This window comes from Bombina bombina, chromosome 7 (assembly GCF_027579735.1).
Source record: "Bombina bombina isolate aBomBom1 chromosome 7, aBomBom1.pri, whole genome shotgun sequence".
NCBI classification, from domain to species: Eukaryota; Metazoa; Chordata; class Amphibia; order Anura; family Bombinatoridae; genus Bombina; species Bombina bombina.
The window spans coordinates 363,424,410-363,446,774 of record NC_069505.1 but is presented as its reverse complement, the minus strand read 5'-3'; positions in this window follow the sequence as shown (position 1 = coordinate 363,446,774).

Below are 22,365 nucleotides of genomic sequence, written 5' to 3'. Positions count from 1 at the left end.
CTAATTCATTCATTTCGGAAGCCGTAGTACATTTAACTAAACTTACGGCTAAGAATTCCGGTTTTCGCCATTCAGGCGCGCAGAGCACTGTGGCTAAAATCCTGGTCAGCTGATGTAACTTCTAAGTCCAAATTACTTAATATACCTTTCAAAGGGCAGACCTTATTTGGGCCCGGTTTGAAAGAAATTATTGCTGACATTACAGGAGGTAAGGGCCACGCCCTGCCTCAAGACAGAGCCAAACCTAAGGCTAGACAGTCTAATTTTCGTTCCTTTCGGAATTTCAAAGCAGGAGCAGCATCAACTTCCACTGCTCCAAAACAAGAAGGATCTGTTGCTCGCTACAGACAAGGCTGGAGACCTAACCAGTCCTGGAACAAGGGCAAGCAGGCCAGGAAACCTGCTGCTGCCCCTAAAACAGCATGAATTGAGGGCCCCCGATCCGGGATCGGATCTAGTGGGGGGCAGACTTTCTCTCTTCGCCCAGGCTTGGGCAAGAGATGTCCAGGATCCCTGGGCGCTAGAGATAATATCTCAGGGATACCTTCTGGACTTCAAATACTCTCCTCCAAGAGAGAGATTTCATCTGTCAAGGTTGTCAACAAACCAAACAAAGAAAGAAGCGTTTCTACGCTGCGTACAAGAACTTTTGTTAATGGGAGTAATCCGACCAGTTCCACGGTCGGAACAGGGACAAGGGTTTTACTCAAATCTGTTTGTGGTTCCCAAAAAAGAGGGAACTTTCAGACCAATCCTGGATTTAAAGATCTTAAACAAATTCCTAAGAGTTCCATCGTTCAAAATGGAGACTATTCGGACAATTTTACCCATGATCCAAGAAGGTCAGTACATGACCACAGTGGATTTAAAGGATGCTTACCTTCACATACCGATTCACAAAGATCATTACCGGTATCTAAGGTTTGCCTTTCTAGACAAGCATTACCAGTTTGTAGCTCTTCCATTCGGATTGGCTACAGCTCCAAGAATCTTCACAAAGGATCTAGGTGCTCTTCTGGCGGTACTAAGACCACGGGGAATCTCGGTAGCTCCGTACCTAGACGACATTCTGATACAAGCTTCAAGCTTTCAAACTGCCAAGTCTCATACAGAGTTAGTACTGGCTTTTCTAAGGTCACATGGATGGAAGGTGAACGAAAAGAAAAGTTCACTCGTTCCACTCACAAGAGTTCCCTTCCTGGGGACTCTTATAGATTCTGTAGAAATGAAGATCTACCTGACAGAGGACAGGTTAACAAGACTTCAAAGTGCTTGCCGCACCCTTCATTCCATTCAACACCCGTCAGTGGCTCAATGCATGGAGGTAATCGGCTTAATGGTAGCGGCAATGGACATAGTACCCTTTGCTCGCTTACACCTCAGACCACTGCAACTGTGCATGCTAAGTCAGTGGAATGGGGATTACTCAGACTTGTCCCCTTCTCTGAATCTGGATCAAGAGACCAGAAATTCTCTTCTATGGTGGCTTTCTCGGCCACATCTGTCCAGGGGGATGCCATTCAGCAGACCAGACTGGACAATTGTAACAACAGACGCCAGCCTTCTAGGTTGGGGTGCCGTCTGGAATTCTCTGAAAGCTCAGGGACAATGGAGTCAGGAGGAGAGTCTCCTGCCAATAAACATTCTGGAATTGAGAGCAGTTCTCAATGCCCTCCTGGCTTGGCCCCAGTTGACAACTCGGGGGTTCATCAGGTTTCAGTCGGACAACATCACGACGGTAGCTTACATCAACCATCAGGGAGGGACAAGAAGCTCCCTAGCAATGATGGAAGTATCAAAGATAATTCGCTGGGCAGAGTCTCACTCTTGCCACCTGTCAGCAATCCACATTCCGGGAGTGGAGAACTGGGAGGCGGATTTCTTAAGTCGTCAGACTTTTCATCCGGGGGAGTGGGAACTTCATCCGGAGGTCTTTGCCCAAATACTTCGACGTTGGGGCAAACCAGAGATAGATCTCATGGCGTCTCGGTAGAATGCCAAGCTTCCTCGTTACGGGTCCAGATCCAGGGATCCAGGAGCAGTCCTGATAGATGCCCTGACAGCACCTTGGGACTTCAGGATGGCTTATGTGTTTCCACCCTTCCCGATGCTTCCTCGATTGATTGCCAGAATCAAACAGGAGAGAGCATCAGTGATTCTAATAGCACCTGCATGGCCACGCAGGACTTGGTATGCAGACCTGGTGGACATGTCATCCTGTCCACCTTGGTCTCTACCTCTGAAACAGGACCTCCTGATACAGGGTCCTTTCAAACATCAAAATCTAACTTCTCTGAAGCTGACTGCTTGGAAATTGAACGTTTGATTTTATCAAGACGTGGGTTTTCTGAGTCAGTTATTGACACCTTAATACAGGCTAGGAAGCCTGTTACCAGAAGGATTTACCATAAGATATGGCGTAAATACCTATATTGGTGTGAATCCAAAGGTTACTCTTGGAGTAAGGTTAGGATTCCTAGGATATTGTCTTTTCTACAAGAAGGTTTAGAAAAGGGTTTATCTGCTAGTTCATTAAAGGGACAGATCTCAGCTCTGTCCATTCTGTTACACAAACGTCTGTCAGAAGTTCCAGACGTTCAGGCTTTTTGTCAGGCTTTGGCCAGGATTAAGCCTGTGTTTAAAACTGTTGCTCCGCCATGGAGCTTAAACCTTGTTCTTAACGTTTTACAGGGCGTTCCGTTTGAACCCCTTCATTCCATTGATATAAAGTTGTTATCTTGGAAAGTTCTATTTTTAATGGCTATTTCCTCGGCTCGAAGAGTCTCTGAGTTATCAGCCTTACATTGTGATTCTCCTTATTTGATTTTTCATTCGGATAAGGTAGTTCTGCGTACTAAACCTGGGTTCTTACCTAAGGTAGTCACTAACAGGAATATCAATCAAGAGATTGTTGTTCCTTCTTTGTGTCCAAATCCTTCTTCGAAGAAGGAACGTCTACTGCACAATCTGGACGTAGTTCGTGCCCTAAAATTTTACTTACAGGCAACTAAGGAATTTCGACAAACGTCTTCTCTGTTTGTCGTTTACTCTGGTCAGAGGAGAGGTCAAAAGGCTTCTGCTACCTCTCTTTCCTTTTGGCTTCGTAGCATAATACGTTTAGCTTATGAGACTGCTGGACAGCAGCCTCCTGAAAGAATTACAGCTCATTCTACTAGAGCTGTGGCTTCCACTTGGGCCTTCAAGAATGAGGCCTCTGTTGAACAGATTTGCAAGGCTGCAATTTGGTCTTCACTTCATACTTTTTCCAAATTTTATAAATTTGACACTTTTGCTTCCTCGGAGGCTATTTTTGGGAGAAAGGTTCTTCAGGCAGTGGTTCCTTCTGTATAAAGAGCCTGCCTATCCCTCCCGTCATCCGTGTACTTTTGCTTTGGTATTGGTATCCCAGAAGTAATGATGACCCGTGGACTGATCATACTTAACAGAAGAAAACATAATTTATGCTTACCTGATAAATTCCTTTCTTCTGTAGTGTGATCAGTCCACGGCCCGCCCTGTTTTTTAAGGCAGGTAAATATTTTTTAAATTATACTCCAGTCACCACTACACCCTTGGTTTCTCCTTTCTCGTTGGTCCTTGGTCGAATGACTGGGAGTGACGTAGAGGGGAGGAGCTATATGCAGCTCTGCTGGGTGAATCCTCTTGCACTTCCTGTTGGGGAGGAGTAATATCCCAGAAGTAATGATGACCCATGGACTGATCACACTACAGAAGAAAGGAATTTATCAGGTAAGCATAAATTATGTTTTTTGGTTGAGAACGTGGGTTATCCTTGCTTATTGGTGGCTAAATGTAAGCCACCAATAAGCAAGCACTATCCATGGTGCTGAACCTAAAATGGGCTGGCTGCTAAGATATACATTCCTGCTTTCTCTTGTTAAGTGTAGTCAGTCCACGGGTCATCCATTACTTATGGAATATATCTCTTCCTAACAGGAAGCTGCAAGAGGATCACCCAGCAGAGCTGCTACATAGCTCCTCCCCTCACATGTCATATTCAGTCATTCTCTTGCAGCCTAACTAGATAGGTCGCTGTGAGAGGTCTGTGGTGTTTTTTAACTTAGTTTATTTCTGCAATCAAAAGTTTGTTATTTTAAATGGCACCGGAGTGTGCTGTTTATTCTCAGGCAGCATTAGAAGAAGAATCTGCCTGCGTTTTCTTGATCTTAGCAGACGTAACTAAGATCCACTGGCTGTTCTCATCTGAGGAGTGAGGTAACTTCAGAGAAGGGGAATAGCATGCAGGGCTCCCCTGCAAATGAGGTATGTGCAGTAATTATTTTTCTGAGGAATGGAATTGACTGAGAAAATACTGCTGATACCAATGTAAAGTAAGTTCAGCCTTAAATGCAGTGATAGCGACTGGTATTAGGCTGATGAGTGTGTGTACACTGAATGTATTTTTCTAAGGAATGGAATTGACTCTGAAAATACTGTTAATACTGAAATAATGTATGAGCCTTAACTGCAGTAAAAGCGACTGGTAGCAGGCTTATTAATAACAATTCATAACTTTTCAAATGTATGTTTAAAACGTTTACTGGCATGTTAATCGTTTTTTGTGAGGTACTTGGTGATAAAACTTATTGGGGCATGATTTTTACCACATGGCCATCTTTGTTTTCTGCATAGAAACAGTTTTCTGAGCTTCCCCACTGTTGTAATATGAGTGGGAGGGGCCTATTTTAGCGCTTTTTTGCGCAGTAAAAATTGAGTCACAATCTGTCTACTTCATCCTCCATGATCCAGATCGTCTCTAGAGAGCTCAGGGGTCTTCAAAATTCATTTTGAGGGAGGTAATCAGTCACAGCAGACCTGTGACAGTGTGTTTTGACTGTGAGAAAAACGTTAATTATTAAATTGTTAATCCGTTTTTGGGTATTAAGGGGTTAATCATCCATTTGCTGGTGGGTGCAATCCTTTGCTAACTTAATACATTTACTGTGAAAAATTGGTTGCTATAACTATTTTGGTTCATTGTTATTTCAACTGTGACAGCTTTTTGTGCTTCTTAAAGGCACAGTAGAATTTTTTATATTGCTTGTAAATTTATTTAGAAAAGTATTTCCAAGCTTGCTAGTCTCATTGCTAGTCTGTCTGACACAGATGAATCTCTTTGTTCACTATGTTTAAAGGCCAATGTGGAGCCCAATAGAAATTTATGTACTAATTGCATTGATGCTACTTTAAATAAAAGTCAATCTTTACATGTAAAGAAATTATCACCAGACAACGAGGGGGAAGTTATGCCGACTAACTCTCCTCACGTGTCAGTACCTTCGCCTCCCGCTCAGGAGGTGCGTGATTTTGTGGCGCCAAGTACATCAGGGAGGCCCTTACAAATCACTTTGCAAGACATGGCTACTGTTATGACAGAAGTATTATCTAAATTGCCAGAATTAAGAGGCAAGCGCGATAGCTCTGGGTTAAGGACAGAGCGCGCGGATGAGGTGAGAGCCATGTCAGATACTGCGTCACAGTTTGCAGAACATGAAGACGGAGAGCTTCATTCTGTGGGTGACGGATCTGATCCAGGGAGACTGGATTCAGAGATTTCTAATTTTAAATTTAAGCTTGAGAACCTCCGCATATTGCTAGGGGAGGTATTAGCGGCTCTGAATGATTGTAACACAGTTGCAATTCCAGAAAAATTATGTAGGTTGGACAGATACTATGCGGTACCGGTGTGTACTGACGTGTTTCCTATACCTAAAAGGCTTACAGAGATTATTAGCAAGGAGTGGGATAGACCTGGTGTGCCCTTTTCCCCTCCTCCCATATTTAGGAAAATGTTTCCTATAGACGCCACCACACGAGACTTATGGCAGACGGTCCCTAAGGTGGAGGGAGCAGTTTCTACTTTAGCTAAGCGTACCACTATCCCGGTGGAGGATAGTTGTGCCTTTTCAGATCCAATGGATAAGAAATTAGAGGGTTACCTTAAGAAAATGTTTGTTCAACAAGGTTTTATCTTACAGCCCCTTGCATGCATTGCGCCTGTCACTGCTGCGGCGGCATTCTGGTTTGAGTCTCTGGAAGAGGCCATTCGCACAGCTCCATTGGATGAAATTATGAACAAGCTTAAAGCACTTAAGCTAGCTAACGCATTTGTTTCTGATGCCGTCGTACATTTAACCAAACTTACGGCTAAGAACTCCGGATTCGCCATCCAAGCGCGCAGAGCGCTATGGCTTAAATCCTGGTCAGCTGACGTGACTTCTAAATCTAAATTGCTTAATATTCCTTTCAAAGGGCAGACCTTATTCGGGCCCGGCTTGAAAGAAATTATAGCTGACATTACGGGAGGTAAGGGCCATGCTCTACCTCAGGACAGGGCCAAATCAAAGGCCAAACAGTCTAATTTTCGTGCCTTTCGTAACTTCAAGGCTGGAGCAGCATCAACTTCCTCCGCTCCAAAACAGGAAGGAGCTGTTGCTCGTTACAGGCAGGGCTGGAAAGTTAACCAGTCCTGGAACAAGGGCAAGCAGGCCAAGAAACCTGCTGCTGCCCCCAAGACAGCATGAAGAGAGGGCCCCCTATCCGGAAACGGATCTAGTGGGGGGCAGACTTTCTCTCTTCGCCCAGGCTTGGGCAAGAGATGTCCAGGATCCCTGGGCGTTGGAGATCATATCTCAGGGATATCTCCTGGACTTTAAAACTTCTCCTCCACGAGGGAGATTTCATCTTTCAAGGTTATCAGCAAACCAAATAAAGAAAGAGGCGTTTCTACGCTGTGTACAAGACCTTTTACTAATGGGGGTGATCCACCCAGTTCCGCGGACGGAACACGGGCAGGGATTCTATTCAAATCTATTTGTGGTTCCCAAGAAAGAGGGAACCTTCAGACCAATCTTGGACTTAAAAATCCTAAACAAATTTCTAAGAGTTCCATCATTCAAAATGGAAACTATTCGAACCATCCTTCCCATGATCCAAGAGGGTCAGTACATGACCACAGTGGATTTAAAGGATGCCTACCTTCACATACCGATTCACAAGGATCATTATCGGTACCTAAGATTTGCTTTCCTAGACAGGCATTACCAGTTTGTAGCTCTTCCCTTCGGATTAGCTACGGCTCCAAGAATCTTTACAAAAGTTCTGGGCTCACTTCTGGCGGTACTAAGACCGCGAGGCATAGCGGTGACTCCGTACCTAGACGACATTCTGATACAAGCGTCAAGTTTTCAAACTGCCAAGTCTCATACAGAGATAGTTCTGGCATTTCTGAGGTCGCATGGGTGGAAGGTGAACGTGGAAAAGAGTTCTCTATTACCACTTACAAGAGTTCCCTTTCTAGGGACTCTTATAGATTCTGTAGAGATGAAAATTTACCTGACAGAGGCCAGGTTATCAAAACTTCTAAATGCTTGCCGTGTCCTTCATTCCATTCCACACCCGTCAGTAGCTCAGTGCATGGAAGTAATCGGCTTAATGGTAGCGGCAATGGACATAGTACCATTTGCGCGCCTGCATCTCAGACCGCTGCAATTGTGCATGCTAAGTCAGTGGAACGGGGATTACTCAGATTTGTCCCCCCTACTAAGTCTGGATCAAGAGACCAGAGATTCTCTTCTATGGTGGCTCTCTCGGCCACATCTGTCCAAGGGGATGACCTTTTGCAGGCCAGATTGGACGATTGTAACAACAGATGCCAGCCTTCTAGGCTGGGGCGCAGTCTGGAACTCCCTGAAAGCTCAGGGATTATGGACTCAGGAGGAGAAACTCCTCCCAATAAATATTCTGAAATTAAGAGCAATACTCAATGCTCTCCTAGCTTGGCCTCAGTTAGCAACTCTGAGGTTCATCAGATTTCAGTCGGACAACATCACGACTGTGGCTTACATCAACCATCAAGGGGGAACCAGAAGTTCCCTAGCGATGTTGGAAGTCTCAAAGATAATTCGCTGGGCAGAGTCTCACTCTTGCCACCTGTCAGCGATTTACATCCCAGGCGTAGAGAACTGGGAGGCGGATTTTCTAAGTCGCCAGACTTTTCATCCGGGGGAGTGGGAACTTCATCCGGAGGTCTTTGCTCAACTGATTCTTCGTTGGGGCAAACCAGATCTGGATCTCATGGCGTCTCGCCAGAACGCCAAGCTTCCTTGTTACGGATCCAGGTCCAGGGACCCGGGAGCGGTGCTGATAGATGCTCTGACAGCCCCTTGGGTCTTCAACATGGCTTATGTGTTTCCACCATTCCCGATGCTTCCTCGTTTGATTGCCATGATCAAACAGGAGAGAGCTTCGGTGATTCTGATAGCGCCTGCGTGGCCACGCAGGACCTGGTATGCAGACTTAGTGGACATGTCGTCCTGTCCACCGTGGTCTCTACCTCTGAGACAGGACCTTCTAATTCAGGGTCCTTTCAAACATCCAAATCTAATTTCTCTGAGGCTGACTCTTTTTGGCTTCGTAGCATAATACGTTTAGCCTATGAGACTGCTGGACAGCAGCCTCCTGAAAGGATTACAGCTCATTCTACTAGAGCTGTGGCTTCCACCTGGGCCTTTAAAAATGAGGCCTCTGTTGAACAGATTTGCAAGGCTGCGACTTGGTCTTCGCTTCACACCTTTTCAAAATTTTACAAATTTGACACTTTTGCTTCTTCGGAGGCTATTTTTGGGAGAAAGGTACTTCAGGCAGTGGTTCCTTCTGTTTAATGTTCCTGCCTTGTCCCTCCCTTCATCCGTGTACTTTAGCTTTGGTATTGGTATTCCATAAGTAATGGATGACCCGTGGACTGACTACACTTAACAAGAGAAAACATAATTTATGCTTACCTGATAAATTTATTTCTCTAGTAGTGTAGTCAGTCCACGGCCCGCCCTGTCTTTAAGGCAGACCTAAATTTTAATTAAACTCCAGTCACCACTGCACCCTATGGTTTCTCCTTTCTCGTCTGCTTTGGTCGAATGACTGAATATGACATGTGAGGGGAGGAGCTATGTAGCAGCTCTGCTGGGTGATCCTCTTGCAGCTTCCTGTTAGGAAGAGATATATTCCATAAGTAATGGATGACCCGTGGACTGACTACACTACAAGAGAAATAAATTTATCAGGTAAGCATAAATTATGTTTTTTAAGTAAAGATAACAAGAGAACAAAGAAAAATTGATAATAGGAGTGCATTAAGAAAGTTGCTTAAAATGTCATGTTCTATCCTAATCATGAAAGAAAATATGTGGGTTTAGAATCCCTTTAATGCTGCTGTTGGCTGTTATATTCGGCATTCATTTTCTGCCAAATTAGACGACTGCACATCCCTATTAAACACTTTCCAACACTTTTAAAAAATTCCCAACCCAAGGGTTAACTAACCATTCCTGGCCAACTGTCCTTATTTTCGCAAGACAGTCCTGATTTTAGGAGTCTGTCCTGGGTTGCTTGCCATCTGTTCCGCATTTCCCCACGCATTTATAAATTCCCTGTAGAAAAGGAATGGTGTGTGGGTTAACAGGAGTAAGAAGGCTGTATACCCTCTGACCTCAGGTAATGGTGACCTCTAACCTCTGGTAGTGATGATGTCTAACCCCTGGTGATAATACTAGCATGCTTTCAGTTTTATACGATGAGCAGTGCTAATACCAGGGTAACAAACAGTGGCAGCCTCAGACTACCAGCTAATGTGCTTGCCAACCCCAGGACCTTTAAAGGCCAGAATCTAGAATATTAATGGGGAATGCAGAGAGCAGTTTTAAAGAATTTATTATTAAATGTCCAATTAAGATAAAAATATTTAGCACTGTCTCTGCAAAGGTTAATTAAATACAGAGCTCACATAGCTATACCAGTGGTCTGAGCTTGTGTTTGATTTGCTGCCTAAGAGTATTAAAATATATGACTTTAATTAGAATTGTATTTATATTACTTTGGTCTTATGATTCTTTTAAGCCCCATCCCTGCTCCTGCTCACCACATATCACACTTTTGCTGTGGGGTGGGGGTGGGGGGCTGTCCCTCTTTTGAATTTTGAGATATTGGGAGGTTTGCATTCAGGTATACAATCGCCCTAACTGGGTGAACATTGTTCTCTTTTTGTTTTTTGTTATTATGTGCCTAGGCAAGTGTAGGCCAAAACAGATAATATATTGAAATTAAGAACACCTTCCACTATGGTGATCTGTATATCAGAATTTGCACCCTCCAATAATTGGCAATAACACCAGCCAATAGCATTCTTGCCCCCTCTATACTTTCAAACACACAGGTGCAGCTCCATTTCTGTATTTCTTGAAGGGTTAGATGACCCTTTACTATAAACAAATGTCAATAGTTACAGCTTCTTCTACATTACAATGGTTGTTAATATTGCCAATGACATTTAATTTAATCACTTAAAGGACCATAAAATACAGAATCAATAAAATTGTGCATAAAAATACAGTGCAATAGCACTTACCCTAAATGTTAAATCAGCAGTAGCTTTTTTATCACAAATTTCAAAATTTACTTCAATTTCCCGACTACTGTATGGTTTGACAGCAATCACAGACTTTTGTACGTATACACTGTAAAATCTTGTGCATGCTCAGTAGTAGCTGGTGCCTCAGAAAGTGTGCGTATAAAAAGACTGAGCACAATTTGATAATGGAAGTAAATTGGAAAGTCTCTGAAAACTGCAGCTCTATCTTAATCCAAAAAATTTAATTTTAACATCAGTGACCCTTTATTACTATATAAATAGGAAACAGCAGACAGACACAGGGAGGGCTGACCAGTTGGAAACTGACATTTGATAATACAAATAACATCTCAAGCAAAAAGGAAAATGTTGTGGTCTTTTATTATAAGATTTCATATCCTACCTACCTTATAAAGGAGTTGATAAGATCACTATGCTATACTTAGAAACTTTTGTGACAGCTGACGTGTATTGCAGTGGCTTCTGATGGAACTTTAAAGTCAATGTATTTAAAACTGTAATTGTCTTAGCAAAATGTGCATTGTTCTGTAGTCCTGGAACACACTCCTTCAAAAGCCTATCGAATATGGTTTATCTTATCTTATTTGCTGCAGCCAATTATGGAAAGATATAAATAAGCTCCTGCACATATAAGCCATTCACTATGTATTATGTCGGAGAATCCGGGTTCTACATTCCATGGAATCCACTCCAGCCTCTCTAAGGGGAGTGGACATCCTACAATTTTCATGAATAAATGACAGGAAATTATTTTATTTGAATGCCTTTTAATATTAAGTTTCCTGAAAGCATGACTGGTATGGACTCTAGGAGCCATTTGACCTAATTTCTCCAGAGGGCCAGTGAGTTGTCAGTCCACCCCTTCCCACACATTCCAAGACATTTCCATGTGCCATCCTACCTGCACAATTACCCACTTAAACTAAATAAATCCCCCATATATCCTCCACACCACAACATACACTGTTACTCTATATTCTCTCCTGCAATATACTCATAACAACATCTGACAACTCCTAACCTAATCATCCTCCCCAAAATAAAATAAAAAACACCTTAAAGAAAAACTCCAATATTAAAACCAAAAGTACACTCTTCAGCCTTCCCCAGCCATGCACCAGCAAACCCTGTGAATCAATATGCATGTTTTGTTGAAATAAACAATTTCCTCCTATCTGTTGAAAAATAGGCAATTGTGGTTGCTTAATCCAACAAAACTAAATTAAGAGTAGCACAACAGCTAAAAGTTGTCATTGTAAAAAAGGGATCTACAGTAGCATTGCAGCCCGTCACACACAATAGCTATAGTCATACTATTATAACTAGCTCTTGCTATTGGGCCCGGCCACAATGCTATAGCAGCTTAACGTTTTCTGTGACTTTTTCAAGTGTGTTGGCTGCCTACTGCTATAGATGGCAACAAAGGTGTTGTTGTTATGTTAAGCGCTGTCTTTATCAATAGTAGCTAATAAAGTCTAAATGTAGTTTCTCTTGTTAAGTGTATCCAGTCCACGGATCATCCATTACTTATGGGATATTCTCCTTCCCAACAGGAAGTTGCAAGAGTCCACCCACAGCAGAGCTGCTATATAGCTCCTCCCCTAACTGCCATATCCAGTCATTCTCTTGCAAGCTCTCAACATAGCTGGAGGTAGTAAGAGGAAAGTGGTGTAAGAATCATCCAGCTTCCCTCAGCAGTCCCATGAATACTATAGGACATCTCTAAAGGGCTAAAAAGGCTTCCAAAATCGTTTATAGGGAAGGTATGACTACAGCACAGCTGTGGCAGTTTGTTGTGTCTGTTTTAAAAACGTCTTTGTCGTTTTTTTTATCCGTTTTTTGCATTAAGGGGTTAATCATCCATTTGCAAGTGGGTGCAATGCTCTGTTAACCTATTACATATAGTGTAAAAATTTGTTTCTCTTAAAGGCACAGTAACGTTTTTTATATTTGCTTGTCAACTTGATTTAAAGTGCTTTCCAAGATTACTAGTCTCATTACTAGTCTGTACAAACATGTCTGACATAGAGGAAACTCCTTGTTCATTATGTTTAAAAGCCATGGTGGAACCCCATCTTAGAATGTGTACCAAATGTACTGATTTCATGTTAAGCAATAAAGATCTTTTTTGTCTTTAAAAAATTATCACCAGAGGATTCTGTCGAGGGGGAAGTTATGCCGACTAACTCTCCCCACGTGTCAGACCCTTTGACTCCCGCTTCAGGGACTCACGCTCAAATGGCGCCAAGTACATCAAGGGCGCCCATAGCGTTTATTTTACCAGAGGATTCTGTCAAGGGGGAAGTTATGCCGACTAACTCTCCCCACGTGTCAGACTCTTCGACTCCCGCTTCAGGGACTCACGCTCAAATGGTGCCAAGTACATCAAGGGCGCCCACAGCGTTTATTTTACAAGACATGGCGAAAGTTATGAATAATACTCTGGCAGCGGTATTAGTCAGACTATCTGAAATGAAAGGAAAGCAAGATAGCTCTGGGGGTAGATACAGAGCATACAGATGCTTTAAGAACCATGTCTGATACTGCCTCACTCTATGCAATGCTCTGTTAACCTATTACATATACTGTAAAAATTTGTTTCTCTTAAAGGCACAGTGACGTTTTTTATATTTGCTTCTCAATTTGATTTAAAGTGTTTTCCAAGCTTACTAGTCTCATTACTAGTCTGTACAAACATGTCTGACATAGAGGAAACTCCTTGTTCATTATGTTTAAAAGCCATGGTGGAACCCCATCTTAGAATGTGTACCAAATGTACTGATTTCATGTTAAGCAATAAAGATCTTTTTTTGTCTTTAAAAAATTATCACCAGGGGGCAGCGGTATTAGTCAGACTATCTGAAATTAAAGGAAAGCAAGATAGCTCTGGGGGTAGATACAGAGCATACAGATACTTTAAGAACCATGTCTGATACTGCCTCACTATATGCAGAAGCTGAGGGGAGCTTCAGTCTGTGGGTGATATTTTTGACTCAGGGAAGATGATTTAACCTGATTCCGATATTTCTACATTTAAAATTTATGCTTGAGATCCTCCACTTGTTGCTCAGGGAGGTTTTAGCTGCTCTGAATGACTTTGTTACAATCACAGTGCTAGAGAAATTGTGTAGACTGAATAAATACTATGCAGTGCCGGTGTGTACTGATGTTTTTCCAATATCTAAAGAGGTTTACAGAAATTATTAATAAGGAATGGGATAGACCAGGTGTGCCGTTCTCTTCCCCTCCTATTTTTAGAATAATGTTTCTAACAGATGCCACCACACGGGACTTATGGCAGACAGTTCCTAAGGTGGAGAGAAGAGTTTCTACTCTAGCTAAGCGTACCACTATCCCTGTCGAGGACAGTTGTGCTTTTTTAGATCCAATGGATAAAAAGTTAGAGGGTTACCTTAGGAAAATGTTTATTCAGCAAGGTTTTATCCTGCAGCCCCTTGCATGCATTGCTCCTGTCACTGCTGCTGCGGCGTTCTGGTTTGAGTCTCTGGATGAGGCTTTACAGGTAGCGACTCCATTGGATGAATATACTTGACAAACTTAGAGCACTTAAGCTAGCCAATTCCTTTGTTTCTGATGCCTTTGTTCATTTGACTAAACTAACGGCTAAGAATTCTGTTTTTACTATACTGGCGCGCAGAGCGCTATGGCTTATATCATGGTCAGCTGTCGTGACTTTAATAAATAAGCTACTTAACTTCCCTTCAAGGGGCAGACCCTATTCGGGCCTGGTTTGAAGGAGATTATTGCTAATATCACTGGAGGAAAAGGTCATGCCCTTCCTCAGGACAGGTCCAAATCAAGGGCCAAAAAGTCTAATTTTCGTGCCTTTCGAAACTTCAAGGCAGGTGTGGCATCAACTTCCTCTAAGACAAATCAAGAGGGAACTTTTGCTCAGTCCATGTCGGTCTGGAGACAACCGGACCTGGAACAAAGATAAGCAGGCCAAGGAGCCTGCTGCTGCCTCTAAGACAGCATGAAGGAACAGTCCCCTATCCGGTAACGGATCCTGTAGGGGGCAGACTTTCATTCTTCGCCCAGGCGAGAGATGCCCAGGATCCCTGGGCATTGGAAATTATATCCCAGAGATATCTTCTGGATTTCAAAGCTTCCCCTCCAAAAAAGGGAGATTTCACCTTTCACAATTATCTGCAAATCAGATAAAGAAAGAGGCATTCTTACATTGTGTACGAGACCCATCCAGTTCCTAGAGAGGAACAGGGACAGAGTTTTTCTCAAATCTGTTTGTGGTTCCCAAGGAGAGGGAACTTTCAGACCTATTTTGGATCTAAAGATCTTAAACAAATTCCTCAGAATTCCATCATTTAAGATGGAAACTATTCGTACCATCTTAACTATGATCCAGGAGAGCCAATAGAGGACTACAATGGATTTGAAGGATGCTTATCCTCACATAACGATGCATAAGGATCACCATCGTTTTTCAGTTTGCCTTTCTAGACAGGCATTACCAGTTTGTAGCTCTTTCCTTTGGGTTAACTACAGCCCCAAGAATCTTTATGGAGGTTCTGGGGTTGCTTTGGCGGTCCTTAGGCCGCGGGGCACAGAAGTGGCCCCTTATTTAGGCGTCGAACATCCAAATTGCCAAGTCTCATACGGACGTAGTACTGGCATTTCTGAGATCGCATGGGTGGAAAGTGAAGAAGGAAAGAGTTCTCTATCCCCAATCTCAAGGGTTTCCTTCCTAGGGACTCTGATAGATTCTGTAGAAATGAAAATTTACCTAACGGAGTCCAGGTTGTCAAAGTTTCTAAATTACTGCCGTGTTCTTTATTCCATCCGCGCCCTTCTGTGGCTAGGTACATGAATGTAATCGGCTTAATGGTAGCGGCAAGGGACATAGTACCGTTTGCAAGCCTACATTTCAGACTGCTGCAACTATGCATGCTCAGTCAATGGAACGGGGATTACACAGATTTGTCCCCCTCTTAAATCTGGACCAAGAGGCCATCTCGGGTCCATCTGTCCAAGGGTATGACCTTCCGCAGGTCAGATGGGACAGTTGTTACAACAGATGCCAGCCTTTTAGGTTGGGATACAGTCTGGAACTCCCTGAAGACTCAGGGATAGTGGACTCAGGAGGAGACCTTCCTTCTAATAAATATTCTGGAACTGGGAGCGATATTCCATGCTCTTCAAGCTTGGCCTCAGTTAAGCAACTCTGAGGTACATCAGATTTCAGTCGGACAATATCATGACTGTGGCTTACATCAACCATCAAGGGGAAACAGAAGTTCCCTAGCGATGTTAGAAGTCTTAAAATAATTCACTGGACAGAGACTCTCTCTTGTCTATCAGCTCTCCATATCCCAGGTGTTGAGAACTGGGAGGCGGATTTTCTAAGTCGTCAGACTTTTCATCCGGGGTAGTAGGAATTCCCTCCGGAGGTCTTTGCACAAGATCAAGCAGGAGAGTGCTTTGGTGTTTTTGTCAGCGCCTGCGTGGCCACGCAGGACCTGGTATGCAGATCTGGTGGACATGTCATCCTTTCCATCATGGTCTCTGCTTCTGAAACAGGACCCTCTACCTCAGGGTCCTTTCAACCATCTAAATTAAACTTCTCTGAGATGGACTGCCTGGAGACTGAACGCTTGATATTATCAAAGCATGGCTTCTCCGAGTCAGTCATTGATACCTTAATACAGGCATGAAAGCCTGTCACTAGGAAAATTTAACATAGATATGGCATAAATATCTTATTGGTATGAATCCAAGGGTTACTCATGGAGTAAAGCCAGGATTCCCAGGATACTATCTTTTCTCCAAGATGATTTTGAGAAAAGGGTTGTCAGCTAATTCCTTAAAGGGACAGATTTCTACTCTGTCTATTCTTTTGCACAAGCGTCTGGCAGATTCTCCAGACGTTCAGGCATTTTGTTAGTTAGAACCAAGCCTGTGTTTAAACCTGTTGCTCCGTCATGGAGCTTAAACCTGATTATTAAGGTTCTTCAAGGAGTTCCGTTTGAACCTCTTCACTCCATAGATATCAAACTTTTTATCTTGGAAAGTTCCTTTTTGGTAGCTATTTCCTCGGCTCGTAGAGTCTCCGAGTTATCTGCTTTACAATGTGATTTTCCTTATCTGGTCCTCCGTACGCATAAGGTAGTCCTGCGTATCAAACCTGGGATTTTACCTAAGGTGGTATCTAACAAGAATATCACTCAAGAGAGTGTTGTTCCATTCTTGTATCCTAATCCTTCTTCAAAGAAGGAACGTCTATTACACAATTTGGACGTGGTTCGTGCTTAAAAGTTTTACTTACAAGCTACTTCAGATTTTCATCAAACATTTACTTTGTTTGTTGTCTACTCTGGACAGAGGAGAGGTCAAAAGACTTCAGCAACCTCTCTTTCTTTTTGGTTAAAAAGCATAATTCGTTTAGCTTATGAGACTGCTGGACAGCAGCCTCCTGAAGGGATTACAGCTCATTCTACTAGAGCTGTGGCTTTCACTTTGGCCTTTTTTAAAATGAGGTTTCTGTTGAACAGATTTACAAGATGGCGTCTTGGTCTGCGCTTCATACTTTGCTTCTTCAGAGGCTATTTTTGGGAGAAAGGGTTTTTTTCAGGCAGTGGTACCTTCCATTTAAGTACTGCCTTGTCCCTCCCTTTATCCGTGTACTTTAGCTTTGGTATTGGTATCCCATAAGTAATGGATGATCCGTGGACTGGATACACTACAAGAGAAATAAATTTATCAGGTAAGCATAAATTATGTTTTTTTCCTTTGTTTAGACAAATGCCCAAATTCTGTGTCCAACAGATTTATCTGCACAAATATTTTTTTCCATCCCTACAAGGGAGTTCAATCCATTTCCATTTTAGTACCTGGCATTTTCTCTATTGCTGATAACACCACAATTACCAACGGATAAACAACCAATTCATTGTACGCTCTATTTTTCATTTTCAGTCCCAAAACAGGTCCTGTTGACTCCAACAAAACAGAACACCATAAGACTTGATCCACTTTCAAGACTTCTTCTAGTCAAGAATCACTACAATATCACAGCTGTTTTTAAGTATTATTGTTTCTTAAAAAATATGCAAAAGAGCATAAAAATAGGGGGCGCTAAAATAATTTTGGAAGTCCAGTGGGTGATATCTAAATATACAAAATCATAAGCCAAAAAGTGAAAAATGTGACTAAGTGACTTATCTCAAATGAGAAACTTAATTAAGAAACAATATAGTAATAGAAATAAATATTAATAACAATAAGGAAAATTCAAGTGACGAAAAAATACAAAATAAAATAAGAAAAAATCAAATATGAAAATGAAATACTGTAAATAAAACCCAATTGAATGGGTAGTGATGACAATTTGAAAATCTTTCTGTGCTGATCCTAAGCAGGAAGGAGGCTGCTTTTCTTGTGACCGATGGTGGTTCAGTGCATCTACAAATTAAGAACAAAAAAGAAAGCGCCTCATGGTGCAGTATTTTCAAACAATGCCGCAGGTGATCAAGTGGAAAGGTACTCACAAGTGTGATGGCACTTTTAACGAAAAAAGTGCATACAGGCAGGCTGACCTTTAATACAGCAGTCAGCACGCTGTAGCCACAGTGTCCTACGTGTGGCTAAGAGTCTGGTATGAGATCCACAGCAGGTACAATCCTTAGATCGCCAGTCCAGTGTCTGTCTTGCAACAGGTTCCCAGGAACAGAGCCCAAACAGTTTGACCACAGTGGTAATTACTGTAGCTGGTATAGCAAGTACAATGCTGGAGTGATGTCTGGTCTTGATATTGGAGTTTTGAATGGAAAACAATGTTAGGATAAAAATGCAGGACATCAGAGTAAGTAAAAACAGGTTTTAATATGCTTAGCAACGCGTTTCTCGGCCGTATTGCTCTGGCCGTTTCCTCAGGCTGAATAAATGACATGCCTTGCAGAGGCTTTTAAAAAACAAACAACAGATGTCATTGGATAATTAGTTAACCAATGGTAAACAGGAGATAAACCGAAAATAAAAACAATAATATATAACAGCTCAATTGGCAAAAAAGTTACATAATAACAGCACTAAAATGATACTTATATTAAAGGAGATGTTGATGTACACAATAAGTAACATTAAAATTGGAAACATTTTTTTTTTGTAGCGACTGACAGCGTAATACAGCCAGTGTATTAATCTTTATCAGAGGAAATAGCTCTACCTATGTGGGTCCATCTGAAAAATAGAAATATTTACACAAAATAGGGGCTAGAAAAAAATAACAATAATATCACCACAAAAATAAACAAACATGTTAAAAAGTAACCAAGTTGACCAAGCTGTGATTGGTGAAACGTCCGTCGGAGTAGTGAAGTCACAAAAGGGGCGGAGCCTTGTTCCTTAACGGACTAACAGAGCATTGATTGGACATTGTATGACATGCAGTCTTTTGCTTGTAGTAGTCTATGATTGGGACAGTCTCATTGTATGCCTTGTGACTTGTTTTTAATAAATGTGTTATACTTTTTAACCACTTCTGATTCATCCTTTGGAGCTGGAAAATCCTTCTATGCCTTGCCTTCTATTAGGAGCTTCCTGTGCCTATATATCTAGAGCTTGATTTTGAAGCTCTAGACAATTTGAGTACCTTTTCTAGGTTCTGCTGTAAATTTCACTTAACCACAGAACTTCACTACATGTGTTTCTTCTTGTTTTTTCCCTGAGTTTCACCTGCTGTGCATTACCACTGTGATAACTTGGGACTTTTATCCTTTTTTTGTGCACCATCACATTTGTTTTTGTAATATATATATATATATATATATATATATATATATATGAGTGTGCATTGGAGCTCTTTGCTGTCAAGTAGCTGCAAACATGAAAAATCATATTGTTTAATATTCATATTTAATAAAGTGTTATATAGTGTGTATTTACTGTAAATATTTCACATCACAAATGGCTAGAATACGAGTTTTGCGGTACGGCTATGAACGCTGAAAAATTGTCCATTATGCTGAAATGGCCAGGAACGCATATTAGGAGTTGCAACGGTATAGCTATACCGTAAGTATTTTAGCCTGTAACGCAACGTAACGTATCAAAAATAAAAACAATTACACCTAATCTAATAGCCCTATAAAAATTAAAAAGCCCCCCCCCCCCAAAATAAGAACTCCCCCTAACCTACAATAAACTACCAATAGCCCTTAAAAGGGCCTTTTGTAGGGCATTGCCATAAGTTAAACAGCTCTTTTACCTTAAAAATGACTAAGTCCCCCCCTAAAAGTAACCCCCCCACCCAACCAACCCCCCAAAATAAAAAAACCTAACTCTAAAAAATCCTAAGATACCCATTTGAACAGTCAATAGGATTTCAGTTGCTCTCATCCTATTGGCTGTTTTGAACAGCCAATAGGATTTCAAAAGCTCTCATCCTATTGGCTGATTTGAATTTGAAGAATCAATCAGCCAATATGAATGCAAGGTACGCCATTTTAAAATGGCTACCTTGCATTCAACTTCAGTGTACGGGGGTGACCGTATGAAGAGGACGCTCCGCGCAGGATGTCTTCAACATCCAGGATAGCTCCGCAATGCGACGCCAGGATGAAGATAGAAGACGTCCCCGAGATGGATGAAGACTTCTTGCAGCCTTGATGTAGATGGATGTCCGGACTCCAGGAACTGTGAGTAGATGTTATGGGGTTAGTGTTAGGTTATTTTTTTTTTTTCATTTTTTGGGTGGTTTATTTTTTTTCGTAATTTAGTATTTATTTTTTTCGTAGTGTTAGGGTTTTTTTAATTTTAGATTTAGGTTTTTAATTGGTAGGTTTTTATTTTATTAGAATAGTTATGTTAGGTTAATTTATAGCTTAAAATTAAGTTTTCTCCTGTTAAGTGTAGTCAGTCCACGGGTCATCCATTACTTATGGAATATATCTCTTCCTAACAGGAAACTGCAAGAGAATTACCCAGCAGAGCTGCTATATAGCTCCTCCCCTCACATATCATACTCAGTCATTCTCTTGCAGCCTAACTAAAAAGGAAGCTGTGAGAGATCTGTGGTGTTTTTTAACTTAGTTTATTTCTACAATCAAAAGTTTGTTATTTTTAAATGGCACCGGAGTGTGCTGTTTATTCTCAGGCAGCATTAGAAGAAGAATCTGCCTGGGTTTTTTTCTATGGTCTTAGCAGACGTAACTAAGATCCACTGGCTGTTTCTCATCTGAGGAGTGAGGTAACTTCAGAGAAGGGGAATAGCATGCAGGGCTCCCCTGCAACAAATGAGGTATGTGCAGTAATTTATTTTCTGAGGAATGGAATTGACTGAGAAAATACTGCTGATACCATTGTAAAGTAAGTTCAGCCTTAAATGCAGTGATAGCGACTGGTATCAAGCTGATGTGTGTGTGTGTGTACACTGAATGTATTTTTCTAAGGAATGGAATTGACTCTGAAAATACTGTTAATACTGAAATAATGTATGAGCCTTAACTGCAGTAAAAACGACTGGTAGCAGGCTTATTAATAATAATAATACATAACTTTCAAATGTATGTTTAAAACGTTTACTGGCTTGTTAATCGTTTTTGTGAGGTACTTGGTGATAAAACTTATTAGGGCATGATTTTTACCACATGGCCATTTTTGTTTTCTGCATAGAAACAGTTTCTGAGCTTCCCCACTGTTGTAATATGAGTGGGAGGGGCCTATTTTAGCGCTTTTTTGTGCAGTAAAAATTCAGTCACAATCTGTCTACTTCATCCTCCATGATCCAGATCGTCTCTAGAGAGCTCAGGGGTCCTCAAAATCCATTTTGAGGGAGGTAATAAGGCACAGCAGTCCTGTGACAGTGTATTTGACTGTGAGAAAAACGTAAATTATATAATTGTTATCCGTTTTTGGGTACTAAGGGGTTAATCATCCATTTGTTGGTGGGTGCAATCCTTTGCTAACTTAATGCATTTACTGTGAAAATTTGGTTGCTATAACTATTTTGGTCATTGTTATTTCAACTGTGTCAGTTTTTCTGTGCTTCTTAAAGGCACAGTAACGTTTTTTATATTGCTTGTAAATTAATTTTGAAAAGTATTTCCAAGTTTGCTAGTCTCATTGCTAGTTTGTTTAAACATGTCTGACTCAGATGAATCTCTTTGTTCACTATGTTTAAAGGCCAATGTGGAGCCCAATAGAAATTTGTGTACTAATTGCATTGATGCTACTTTAAATAAAAGTCAATTTTTACATGTAAAGAAATTATCACCAGACGACGAGGGGGAAGTTATGCCGACTAACTCTCCTCACGTGTCAGTACCTTCGCCTCCCGCTCAGGAGGTGCGTGATTTTGTGGCGCCAAGTACATCAGGGAGGCCCTTACAAATCACTTTGCAAGACATGGCTACTGTTATGACAGAAGTATTATCTAAGTTGCCAGAATTGAGATGAGAGCCATGTCAGATACTGCGTCACAGTTTGCAGAACGTGAGGACGGAGAGCTTCATTTTGTGGGTGACGGATCTGATCCAGGGAGACTGGATTCAGAGATTTCCAATTTTAAATTTAAGCTAGAGAACCGCCGCACATTGCTAGGGGAGGTATTAGCGGCTCTGAATGATTGTAACACGGTTGCAATTCCAGAGAAATTATGTAGGTTGGATAGATACTATGCGGTACCGGTGTGTACTGACGTATTTCCTATACCAAAAAGGCTTACAGAGATTATTAGCAAGGAGTGGGATAGACCGGGTGTGCCTTTTACCCCTCCTCCCATATTTAGGAAAATGTTTCCTATTGACGCCACCACGCGAGACTTATGGCAGACGGTCCCTAAGGTGGAGGGAGCAGTTTCTACTTTAGCTAAGCGTACCACTATCCCGGACAAAACAGAACACCATAAGACTTGATCCACTTTCAAGACTTCTTCTAGTCAAGAA